At 56.8% G+C, this 9,909-nt stretch overlaps 1 long non-coding RNA gene and 1 pseudogene across 4 annotated transcripts in view; both read right to left on the bottom strand.

The window, feature by feature from the left end:
- The window catches only part of LOC124239035 (uncharacterized), a 42,320-nt gene extending 39,167 nt beyond the window's left edge, over nt 1–3,153 (bottom strand). For 3 of the 4 annotated variants that reach the window (XR_006888493.1, XR_006888494.1, XR_006888491.1), the window contains exon 1: nt 2,954–3,068. This is a non-coding gene — a long non-coding RNA (uncharacterized LOC124239035). Of the gene's footprint in view, nt 1–2,953 lie in introns of all 4 variants that reach the window. The other variant, XR_006888492.1, reaches the window with a different exon arrangement.
- Nucleotides 3,154–9,139: 5,986 nt separating this feature from the next.
- Nucleotides 9,140–9,854, bottom strand: LOC124239677 (60S ribosomal protein L17-like; annotated as a pseudogene).
- Between the last annotated feature and the right edge of the window lie 55 nt (nt 9,855–9,909).

Raw genomic sequence — 9,909 nt, 5'->3', positions numbered from 1 at the left:
AGGGGAGGCGGCCACAGGTGGCTGGATTTTAAGCTGGAGTGTATTATGGCTGCCTTCCTTGAGGGCAAGTCCTGGAGCCCAGAGCAGGAAAGATGTTGGGGATGAATGAGGAAAGGGTAGATGGGGGGGACGGGAGAATGCCATATCTCTGTTTCTGGGGGGGCAAGCAGGGGCTTGTGTCTCTCTGAATCCCCTGAACCCAACACAGAATCAGGCTAAGGGAATGCTGGATGATGAAGCTGCTGCTGATGTGGAAGAAAGGTCTGATGAGGAGGAAGGTGGGCATGGGCTCCAGAGGGCTGGGAAGACCATCCCGGATGTCGAGGGTGCTGATGAGGGGGCCCAGCCAGAGGGCGAGCAAGGGACCTGACCAGCCCTCGCCCTGATTTCTCAGGGTCTGCCCTCACCTGAGGTCTCCCTCACGGCCCACGTGGGAGGGGGTGGGAGGGGAGTGGGAGGGAGCGCTAATGGAGGGGTCGCTGCTGGGCTGGGAGCAGACCGCATGGCTTCCTCCCAGGCTGCAGACCGCTCTCTCTGAAGGAGACTTCAGCGGGTTTGCCGGAGGAGACAGGTGACCTTCTTGGCCTAGGAAGCTCCCTTCTCAGACAGAAGCACTGGCTCCCTACCCCTAGTCTGGGCTTCCTGAGCCATGGGTGCACATCCACCCTCAGATCCACCCACCCTCAGAATGGGCTCCCTGAGGGCAGGGCGACACCTTCCCAGTGGTCCCCTTAGGGAAACACAAAGTGTGGGGCTGGGGCTGCCCACAGGGAGCTTCTGGACTGACTCATCAGCAGGGGGCGCTGTGGGCTCAGGCACGGGGCTTGGGCAGCTGGAAGGGTGGAGACTGGCCTGGCCTCCTTCACCTCCTGTCAAAATATATCCTGTTACATCTCCCACCCCAGCCAGGTTCAACTGCGTCCGACACAGCAGGGGCTCTACCTCCTCACAACTTCCCACCCTAACCCCATTCTCCTCCCCTCCTCCGGATGAGGAAGAAGGAGAAGGAATTATTATACCCATTTTGCAGATGAGAAGACTGAGTCATATGGATGCAGAAAAGACTGGAAGGGACAGCAGCAGGACAGAATGGATAGAGTCTTAGCTCTGGAGCCAGAATACTCAGGCTTACTAGCATGCCAGTTCAGCATCTCGCTCCCTGTGTGGTGGGGGCAAACTTTGGGGCTTTGTTGAGTAAACCACTGCAGTTGCTGTAAGGGAGCTGAGCATGGTGGCCCTCACTGCACCAGGCTGGGAACAATTCTGACACTGGGCATCACAGCCCCTGTGGACAGCCCTGGGTCCTGGGAGGAAGGGCTGGAAAGGGGGACAAGGTGGGCTTTCCCCAGCCCTTGTCTAGGCAGAGAGAGCAGACAGCCAGAAAGGGGTAACAGGGGGCTCTGAACAAGGGCAGAGGGGTCAAAGGGGCTGGGCTGGAGAGCTGGGGGGAGGGGGCCCCAGGTGCCCACTGTCCTGAGTTATCTGCACTTTCTCCCAGGTCCTAGTAATGAATAACAGCAGTGGAAGCCATGGGTGCCATTCGCTGCTCTCACGGTATGTCCGGCTCTGTGCCAAGCAGGCAACTGGCTCAGTTACCCATCCTGGGAAGCAGGCAAGGGTACCACCTCATTTGATAGATGAGAACAGGAAAGCTCAGAGAGATAAAGTAATTCGTTTGAGTTCCCCAGCAGGAAAGGGGCAAAACGGAATACCACCCAGGTCTGCCTGGCACGTACCCACCGCTCTCTTGGTGGAGTCAGGGTCGAGGCGGGTGCAGAGTGGCCGGGCAGAGCTCTGATGGCTTTCTCTGGGGACAGAGGTGGAGGAGAACCAGCCCTGGCCCAGGTATGCTATCTGCCCCTAGGATCGGCTCATCAGCTTGCAGGTTCACGGGAGTGACCTCAGTGTTGGGGTGTTTTGGTTTCTCTGTTTGTTTGTTTTTTTCCTTTTTCCTTCTAAGAACAACTCATTTTGGTCAAATAACTAGAGTAAAAGTGACTGGTGTTGAGAAATCTCCCCCTCCCCCTTCTCCGGCCCCAGGCAGTGACATTTGAGGAACTGTCTCCTGGGGCGACAGAGGATGCTGTTGACCCAGTTCAAAGGGTTGGCTCTTCTCCCTGCCTAACCCCACTCACTTCCCCTCACCACCTCCCTCACCTGCCAAGCTTGGGCAGCCTCCCACCGGGGACTGAGGTCCAGCCCCAGCGGCCCGAGCTGAGCCCCTCTCGGTGGCCTCTCGAATGGTGGGGAGAGGGCAGAGCAGCACAGTGTGGGGAGAGAAGCTAAATTCTCCCCTCTCATCCCACCTGCGCAAAGGAGACCGGAGTGAGGCTGAAATTGAACTGCACATGTCTCTAGTCACCTCTGTCACCACTCTACTGATCCCATGGCACCTTCCGTGTGCCACTGACCACAGGTCAGCATTGAGAAGGCTGACAAGGTGAGGGGAGGTGAGACGGAATGCTGGCCCGGAGAAGAGGGACTGGCTTAGGCTCCCAGGAGGCTGCCCAGGGGGACGGGGGCAGAGAAAGGAGTGAGGGCCTCTGAGGGAGCTGGGTCCTGGCGCAGAGGGGCTGGATGGAGAGGCAGGCAGAAGGCCAGCCCAGTCTGAGCCGGGGAGAGCCTGGAGATCCAAAGGCCCACCACAGAGGCTCAGAGGCAGCCAGGCCTGCACCAGACAGGATTGGGGAACAAATGTCTGAGCCAGCGGAGGGCTGGACTTGCGGACCGCACCCTAAGGCTACAGCAGGACACACCCAAGGGCAAGCAGCTTGGCCCATATGTGAACAAAGAGAGAAGGAATAAGCACGGGGCCAGGGCTGAGAGTGTCTCTCAGGACTTGACTCCAGATAGCATTTCCTGGGAAGTAAACTGAGGCCCCAAGGCAACAAAGCAAGAAACTAGGCCAAGCGCCTTGAGGCTAAAGGCCCAGTAACTGGGGGGCCCCATTTACCTGCCCTGGTAGCTTCTGGCCAATGAGAGACCTCCACCGCCTTTCCTTGCAGGATGTACCAGGCTGCAGGCTCCAACGCAGAGAAGGAGAAGACGGAGGCGGTGGTGATGTCAACCAAGGAATTAAGTAAGCAGAGGAGCTGATAACACTGCCTGACAAGGCCCGCTGTGGGCAAGGTGACTCATCAGAGACGGGCCCCACATCACAGGGTAATTGTTGTTGTGCCCAGACTGTGGGACTGGGGGCGGGGGCCGGGGGGGGGAACGAGTTCCTCACCGAGTCCTCTGCTCGGTGGAGAGGTCTCAGAACACAGTGTCCTCTGCCTCCTGCGCACACTGCTGGCTCAGGAAACAGTCCTCCCTCCGCTGCTGTGATTATCTTTGGCCACAGCGTTTGGTGTGTGTTTGTGGGGTGTGTCAGGGTGATTTCCCCACCTGTGTCCCGCTGGGCGCTCCAGGTACCAGCGATTGTTAACAGCAGCACTGTTGCTGCCCCTGGTTGGGCTGTCTATGGAAACAACGCCACCGGATGGCAGACTGCTGACCGCGACCACGTGGAGTCCTCGTGGAGGGTACAGCCTGTTCCTCCTGCAGCAGGCACCTGTAGAGCTGCCTTCACTCATGCTCCCTCACTCTCTAGGACCCAGCTGAGGGGGCCAAAACTGTTGTGTTCTTCCCTAGCCCCAGGGGCGCCGCGTACTGTTGTCCAAGTTGAGAACTGTACAACTGGAGGGGGCACCATTCACCGTCCAACGCATGTGCCAGACCGCATGGCTGTACCTGATGGCCCCGCCCCTTCTCATTTCTAAATTACTTCTCACTCCCCTCCTCCGCCTAGAATGATCTATTTATCTTGCCCTTGATAGGTTTGTCTTCACATCAAACTTTCCCCCATAAACATAAACTTCCTCCTCTACTGCCTGACTCCTTTTGTTCATTCGTTCATTCCACAAAAAATTGTTGAGTTTGTGCCAGGTACTGTTCTAGGCAAGTGAACCAGACAGACCCTCCCTGAGCTCATGGAGCTCACATCTAGGGGGTGCTGGGTTGGAGGGGTGGAATAAATAAATAATTTGTGACATAAAACTGCAAGTGACAGTAAGTGCAGTGAAGAAGAATGAAGCCAGGCCAGGAGGAGGAGGGTGACAGGGCCCTACTTCACCTAGGACTTTCCAGAAAGGCTTCTTTCCGAGGAGGTGGCCTGAGCGGAGGCCCGGAGGCAGTGAAGGAAGGAACCTTCCTGGCAGAGCCCCTCCTGCCAGGCATCCCACGCCAGGAGAAAGTTCTCTAATCCTGCCTGCTTCTGCCAGGAGCCTGTGGCATGGCCTGCGGCACTGGCTTCCCAGCGCTGGGTGTCCGTTTCCTCCTTGACAAATGAGAGGCCCAGTGGCACCAGCTGTCCGAGAGCTCCTCCAGCATGAATTCACTCACCTGTAGGCATGCGGAACTTCATGACTGGAGCCTGAGTTGGAAGGCCAGCTTGGCCACGTACAAGCTGTGTGATCTCAGGCAGGTTCCTTAACCTCTCTGAGCTGGTTTCCTTATTTATAAAATGCCTCCCTCAGGGTGTTGTGAAGGATTAAATGAGCTTGTGGATAGAAAACCACCTGGTGCATAGTAGGTGCTTAATAGCGATCTTCTAGGATCACACCTGGGAGAAGTGAGGCCACGGGGGTGGGGTGAAGAGGTGCTGTCGACCCGCTACCTTTCATCAAAAGGAGCCTAGAGAGGGCAATGCTGACCAAAAGACACGAAGCTCTGCTGGCCGCCCAGTTGTACAGAGCACAGCACGGGGAGCCTCCCAGCTGGGACCCCACCTCACAGACCCAAGCTTGGGGGAGGGGACGTGCCAGGGTCATGCCCTCCCTGCTGACGTCAGCAGGTGAGGGTGGGGTGGGGAGCTGCGGTGCAGCCCGTGAACTGTCACACCACGGCCCAGCTTTCAACTTCCTCTGGGGCCCAGGGTGTGCTCAGCTTGTCCTCTCTTCCTTCCTCCTTCCTTCAGGCTGTTTGGGGGGAGCACCTCCACGTTCTAGCCCCAGTCACTGTGCCCCCTTCTCAGCTCCCAGAGCCCAAGGAGGGGAGGCGAAAGTTCCTTCCAGCCCACCCTGGTCAACAGGGCTTTCCCAGGGCCTGCTGTGAGCCTGGGCTCCTAGAGCCTGCCCGGAGCCCCAGGACAGCGGGTGGCACCAATAGTCGGTCCTGGTGAGCTGCCAGGGCCGTGCACTGCTCTGGCACCGCCGACGTTAACTGGTGATGCGGGTTAAGCAGTGATGCAGGAGTTCGCATCCACTTCTTAGTTGAGAAAACCAAGGCTCCAGGCAGCGGGGGCATCGGCCCTCAGGCAGCAGGGCCAACGGGCATTCTTCCTGCAGGAGATGCTGAGAGGAACCTTGCAAGGCAGAGGGCACTGGAGAGGCAGAGAGAAGAGGAGGGGCTGGACCAGCTGAGGCTAGGATGTGGGACTCGGGGGCTTCCTGCCCCCCGGATGACGGCAGGCCAAGGTGTGAGCCCTGCTCCCCCAGCCACCCCCACCCCACCTGCTGCATTAGGATCCCCAGGGTGGCACTCTGAGTCTCCAGTGAGCCCCCAGGTGGCCTGGAAGCCCCCGGCTCAGTCTGGGAGGCCAGAGCTGGGCTGCCAGCCCTGACGAAGGCCATTTGTCAGGCCCCTCCTGGCTCTGGGGCAGGAAACAATAATAGTGACAGCTAACATTTATTGACAACTTTCCCACACAGCAGGTGCTCTGCTGCGCACTTTGCATATATGAACCTACTGAATTCTCAGGACAGCTCTGGGAAGGAGGAAATGGGCACAGAGAGGTTAAGTGACTTGCCTAAGGGCATACAGAGCCAACATTCAACCCAGGATGCCTGGTTCCCGAGGCCACCCTCACCTCCCCTCAAAGCCGAGTCTCTTGGAGCAGGGAAGGTGCCAGGCTAGGGGATTGGGCTGGACCTGGGAGGCGGGGGGAGCCAGTGTGTGCACGATGGATGGACCACAGCGGCAGAGGAGCTCTACCCTGCTGAGGGCTGAATGGGGGCCCCCTCCCATGGGGATGTGGTTTTGACAGAAGGCGAAAGAGGGCAGTACTCCCCGCAAAGAGAAGAACTGACAAACGAGGCATGGCCGTGCACCGGGCATGAAGCATGAACAGTGGACGCTCAGACACTGGGAAGGGAGCGTGTAGTGACTTCCTCTGCCGCCTCTCCCTGCCCACAGCGGGCCTGGTACAGATGGGCGCACAGCCCCCATGCTGAGGTCTAAGAGCAGCCAGCCTCTGTGTGCACACGTGTGTGTGCATGCATAAGGAAGGAAGGAAAAGTAGCCTCTGCGTGTGCTCGTCTGCAGGGGAGGCTGTCCCCCACCCCCACCTGCCCCTGCTGCTGCAGCCGCAGAGAACAGGACACCCTGACTCTACTCTGCACCTCTGGGGCCTCAAAACCACAGCCACGTCAGTGGCGCGTGCAGAGGGCTGGGTGGGAGGTGGGGCCATGGATGCAGGGTGCGCAGGTGCGCACCAACATACGTGTGCAGGGCCAGCTTGAGGGGTGTTGTTCCTGCCTGCAGCCACCCACAGGGGAAGAGGGCAGAAGGAAGCTGGACATCTCCCGGGTGGCGGGGCACAGAGTCTAGCCCCTCTGACTGCAGCCCCAGAGTTCCAGCAACGCCCCTCCGTGGCCCCTCCGAGGAGCAGCCATTCCTCCCTCAGGTTCTCTCTTCTCTCAGCAACAGTCCCAACAACAACCCAGACAAATGTGTGCAGAGCACCCAAAGTGGCCCCACACGGTTCCAGGCCCTTGGGAAACATCAGTGAACAAAACGAAGATTCCTGCCCTCGTGAGGCCCACACTCCTGTTGGGGAGACACACAGACAGAGCACATACGCTCCGCAGCATGTAGGTGGGTGGTGGGTGCTCTGGGGAAAAACAGGAGCAAAGCAGGGCCGGGAGATGAAGAGTGCTGGTGGGCAAGAGGGTGCGAGGGCGTGTGCGTGGCACATACAGCTCACAGAATTAAACCGAGTGGTCCAGGCAGGCCCCGTTAAGAAGGTGACATTTCAACAAATGCTTGGAGAGGGAGAGGCCAAGCAGGGTCTGAGGAAGAACGTTCCAGACAGAGGAAACAGCTAGAACAGAGGCCCTGAGGCAGCGGGCCAGCCAGGACTGAGGGAAGTGCAGGCTGGCCTCAGGGAGGGACTGAAGCGGCTCCACACTTCCCAGCATCTGCTCACCTTGCTAAAAGCAAAGGCCTGATTTCCAGTGGGTTAAAGCAAAAGGACCCTCTGGCACCCATAGGAGAGGCAAGAGGGCGCTCGGAGGAACCAATGGCACAGCAAGAAGGGGAGAGAGAGGGAAAAGGGGTTTAGACAGAGAGAGCACATGACTGCTCTGGGGCCTGAGCTCAGGGAGGAGGCCCTAGGCCCAGGGCCTCTAAGGGGAGGGGGAGGGGAGGAAGCAAAGGACAAGACAAGGCTGTCCTGAGGCCCACCAGCCTCTCTAAGGGGGGCAGGTCTCTGGGGTCCCAAGGCTCCAACAAGCCAGTCCCTGGGAGCTCACTGAGAGGGTGAGTGTGGAGTTCCATCCTGCTGCCTGGAGGGCCAGCTGGCCACCCACAGGAAGGAAGGAAGCCTTGGGGTGCAACCACTTTCTGCCCCACCTGCCTCTGCCTGCTGCAGGCGGCCAGACCTGCCTGCCAGGCCCTTCTGAGGTGGGATGGGCGGCTGACCCCAGGAGATCTAGCTGATGGTTGACCAGGGGGCAGAGTGTGTGTGTGCAGATCCCCCTGCCCTGCTGTCTGTGGGAGCTGGCATTATAGGAGATAAACCCCTCTAAACCAGCCAGACCCCCGCCAAGGGGCAGGGCTAGCCCAGAGTCGGGTTCCAACAGACAGGGCCGTGGGAAGTGAGGACCCAGAAAATGGAGGAGGCTTGACCTGGGCCCCTAGGACGGGAGCCAATCTGAATGGGTAGAGAGGAGAGAGGACACCTCCCTACACTCACACATTTGCACACCTATGCACACGTCACACACTCAGTAACTGAAGCCCCCACACATGTAGGTTCTCACAGCCAGGGATATGCATGTATGCCTCACACACAGCCAAAGTAACACTCAGACACGCATGCACTAGAGACAGTCAGACTCGTGTAAGGCATGCCAACACAACCAGGGGCACACACATACTTACACCCTCTCATAGACATAGATTGGCTCCCCTGGGCACCAGAAGCACATAGGCCCCTAGGAAATGAGCCTAGGAGAAGACGAGTGTGTCTGCAGAGCATAAGGAGAACGGAGGATGGAAGGAGGTGAGGGGACAGATGGAGATGGGTGACAAATAAGACCCAGAGAAAGGCACGTCACAGACACACCTACATGCATACCACACACGCCCCGTTACTAGTAAGCCTCTGACAGACCCCACAGGCTTCCTGCCTGCCAAGGGACACGACATAGCAACTACATGACGTGGCGCACGTCACTCAGTCTCTCCAAGGTTTGGTTTTCTCTCCTATAGAATGAGAATTTGATAACACCTGTTTTCCATGCCGAATTGATTTACTGTGAGTTGACAGGTAAATCCTCCAAAAAACGGTTCAGAATCCGGCCACTTCTCCCACCTCCACCACGACCATCCCAGCCAGGCCACCGTGCCACCCAGCTCCCTGCCCCCCTCCCACTCCCCACTGCAGTGGCAGGTCAGGTCCACACTGCAGCCACTGCCCTTCTCTTCCCAACCTCCAGGTACATTTCCATCTCATTCACAGTAGAAGGCAAAGTTCTTACAACAGGCCTGGGGGCTGCCCTCCCCGCTTCCTCCCTACCCGTCTTAACTCCAAAGGTACGAAAATATAAAGCTCTGCTTTCTTCCGTAGCCTCTCTCAAGCCATCATGGTGTTTTTTATTTGCTACTTAATGTTATTCTAACTACAGAAAAAATTAAAATTTTAAAATATTAGCATGAATTTTACTGCTCAACTTTATATTGTGCAATGCCAGCTTTAAATGCAAATATTAGAGCATTTAACTTGTGGAATCAACACAGTTAGGCAATTCCTATTTCATAGCTCGTATCTGCACATGTATTTCATTCTCACCAGAACCGTGGAAACACTGCACAAAATACCACACGAAACTCAATTTTTTATGTCTTTTTTTTCTTCTGCTTTTACTTTTATTTGCATTTATTTTATGCTGAACTTATTCCTGGCCATAAGTCTGTATTTCTTCTGGGATAACTTTTTCTTCTGTGCAGCCTTCTCTCTGGTCTAGGAACAATCTACTGCCCTTTAATGAGGAGCATCTCAGTGGCAGGTGTGCTCTCGCAGGGGTGAAGCCAGCCAGGACCTGTGTTAGGACAGGCACACTCTTGCCTATATGTGCTCAATGACCAGAGAATCGACATCTGAACCGCTAAGTTCTGCTTTGCCCTCTTCGTTTTTAATCCCGTGCAGCAAACATTCAGCACTCCTTCGGGACCCTGACCCCATGTCCAGCCGCACAGTTTGCCCGGGGCAGCCCTTCCAACTCTGCCGTTGTAGCAACGGGACAGCACACGCTGCCTCTGTAAAGTGACACCCTGCAGATACCCGGAGGCTTTCGGGTATGCATGTCCTTGATGACCAGGGTCGTTTCACGGGTGTTCTTAAAGAGAACACGAAGATTTGGACCTCTTGATTTGCATGACTTTGTGGGGTCTTCTGGGTCAACTGGATAGGGAACCGTTTCTAGAAATCACCTCAGGCCACTTAGTGGAAGAGCTTCTCTTTTTGATATGCATGGATTCTCCCAAAGTTTTCTACCTCGGGCTGGCTGATGGGTGAGGAAGGACCAAAAGAGAAAGGAACTCTATATAGGGACAGGGACGCAAGGAAGAGGGTGGGCATGCGTACTGTGCATATCTCCTCTGTGCCATTGTCCCATGGACTTCACTTAGAAAACATAACACCAGGTG

Source organism: Equus quagga, chromosome 5 (genome assembly GCF_021613505.1).
Source record: "Equus quagga isolate Etosha38 chromosome 5, UCLA_HA_Equagga_1.0, whole genome shotgun sequence".
NCBI classification, from domain to species: Eukaryota; Metazoa; Chordata; class Mammalia; order Perissodactyla; family Equidae; genus Equus; species Equus quagga.
The sequence above is the reverse complement of the archived record's forward strand: the minus strand, read 5'-3'. Positions and strand labels throughout refer to the sequence as shown.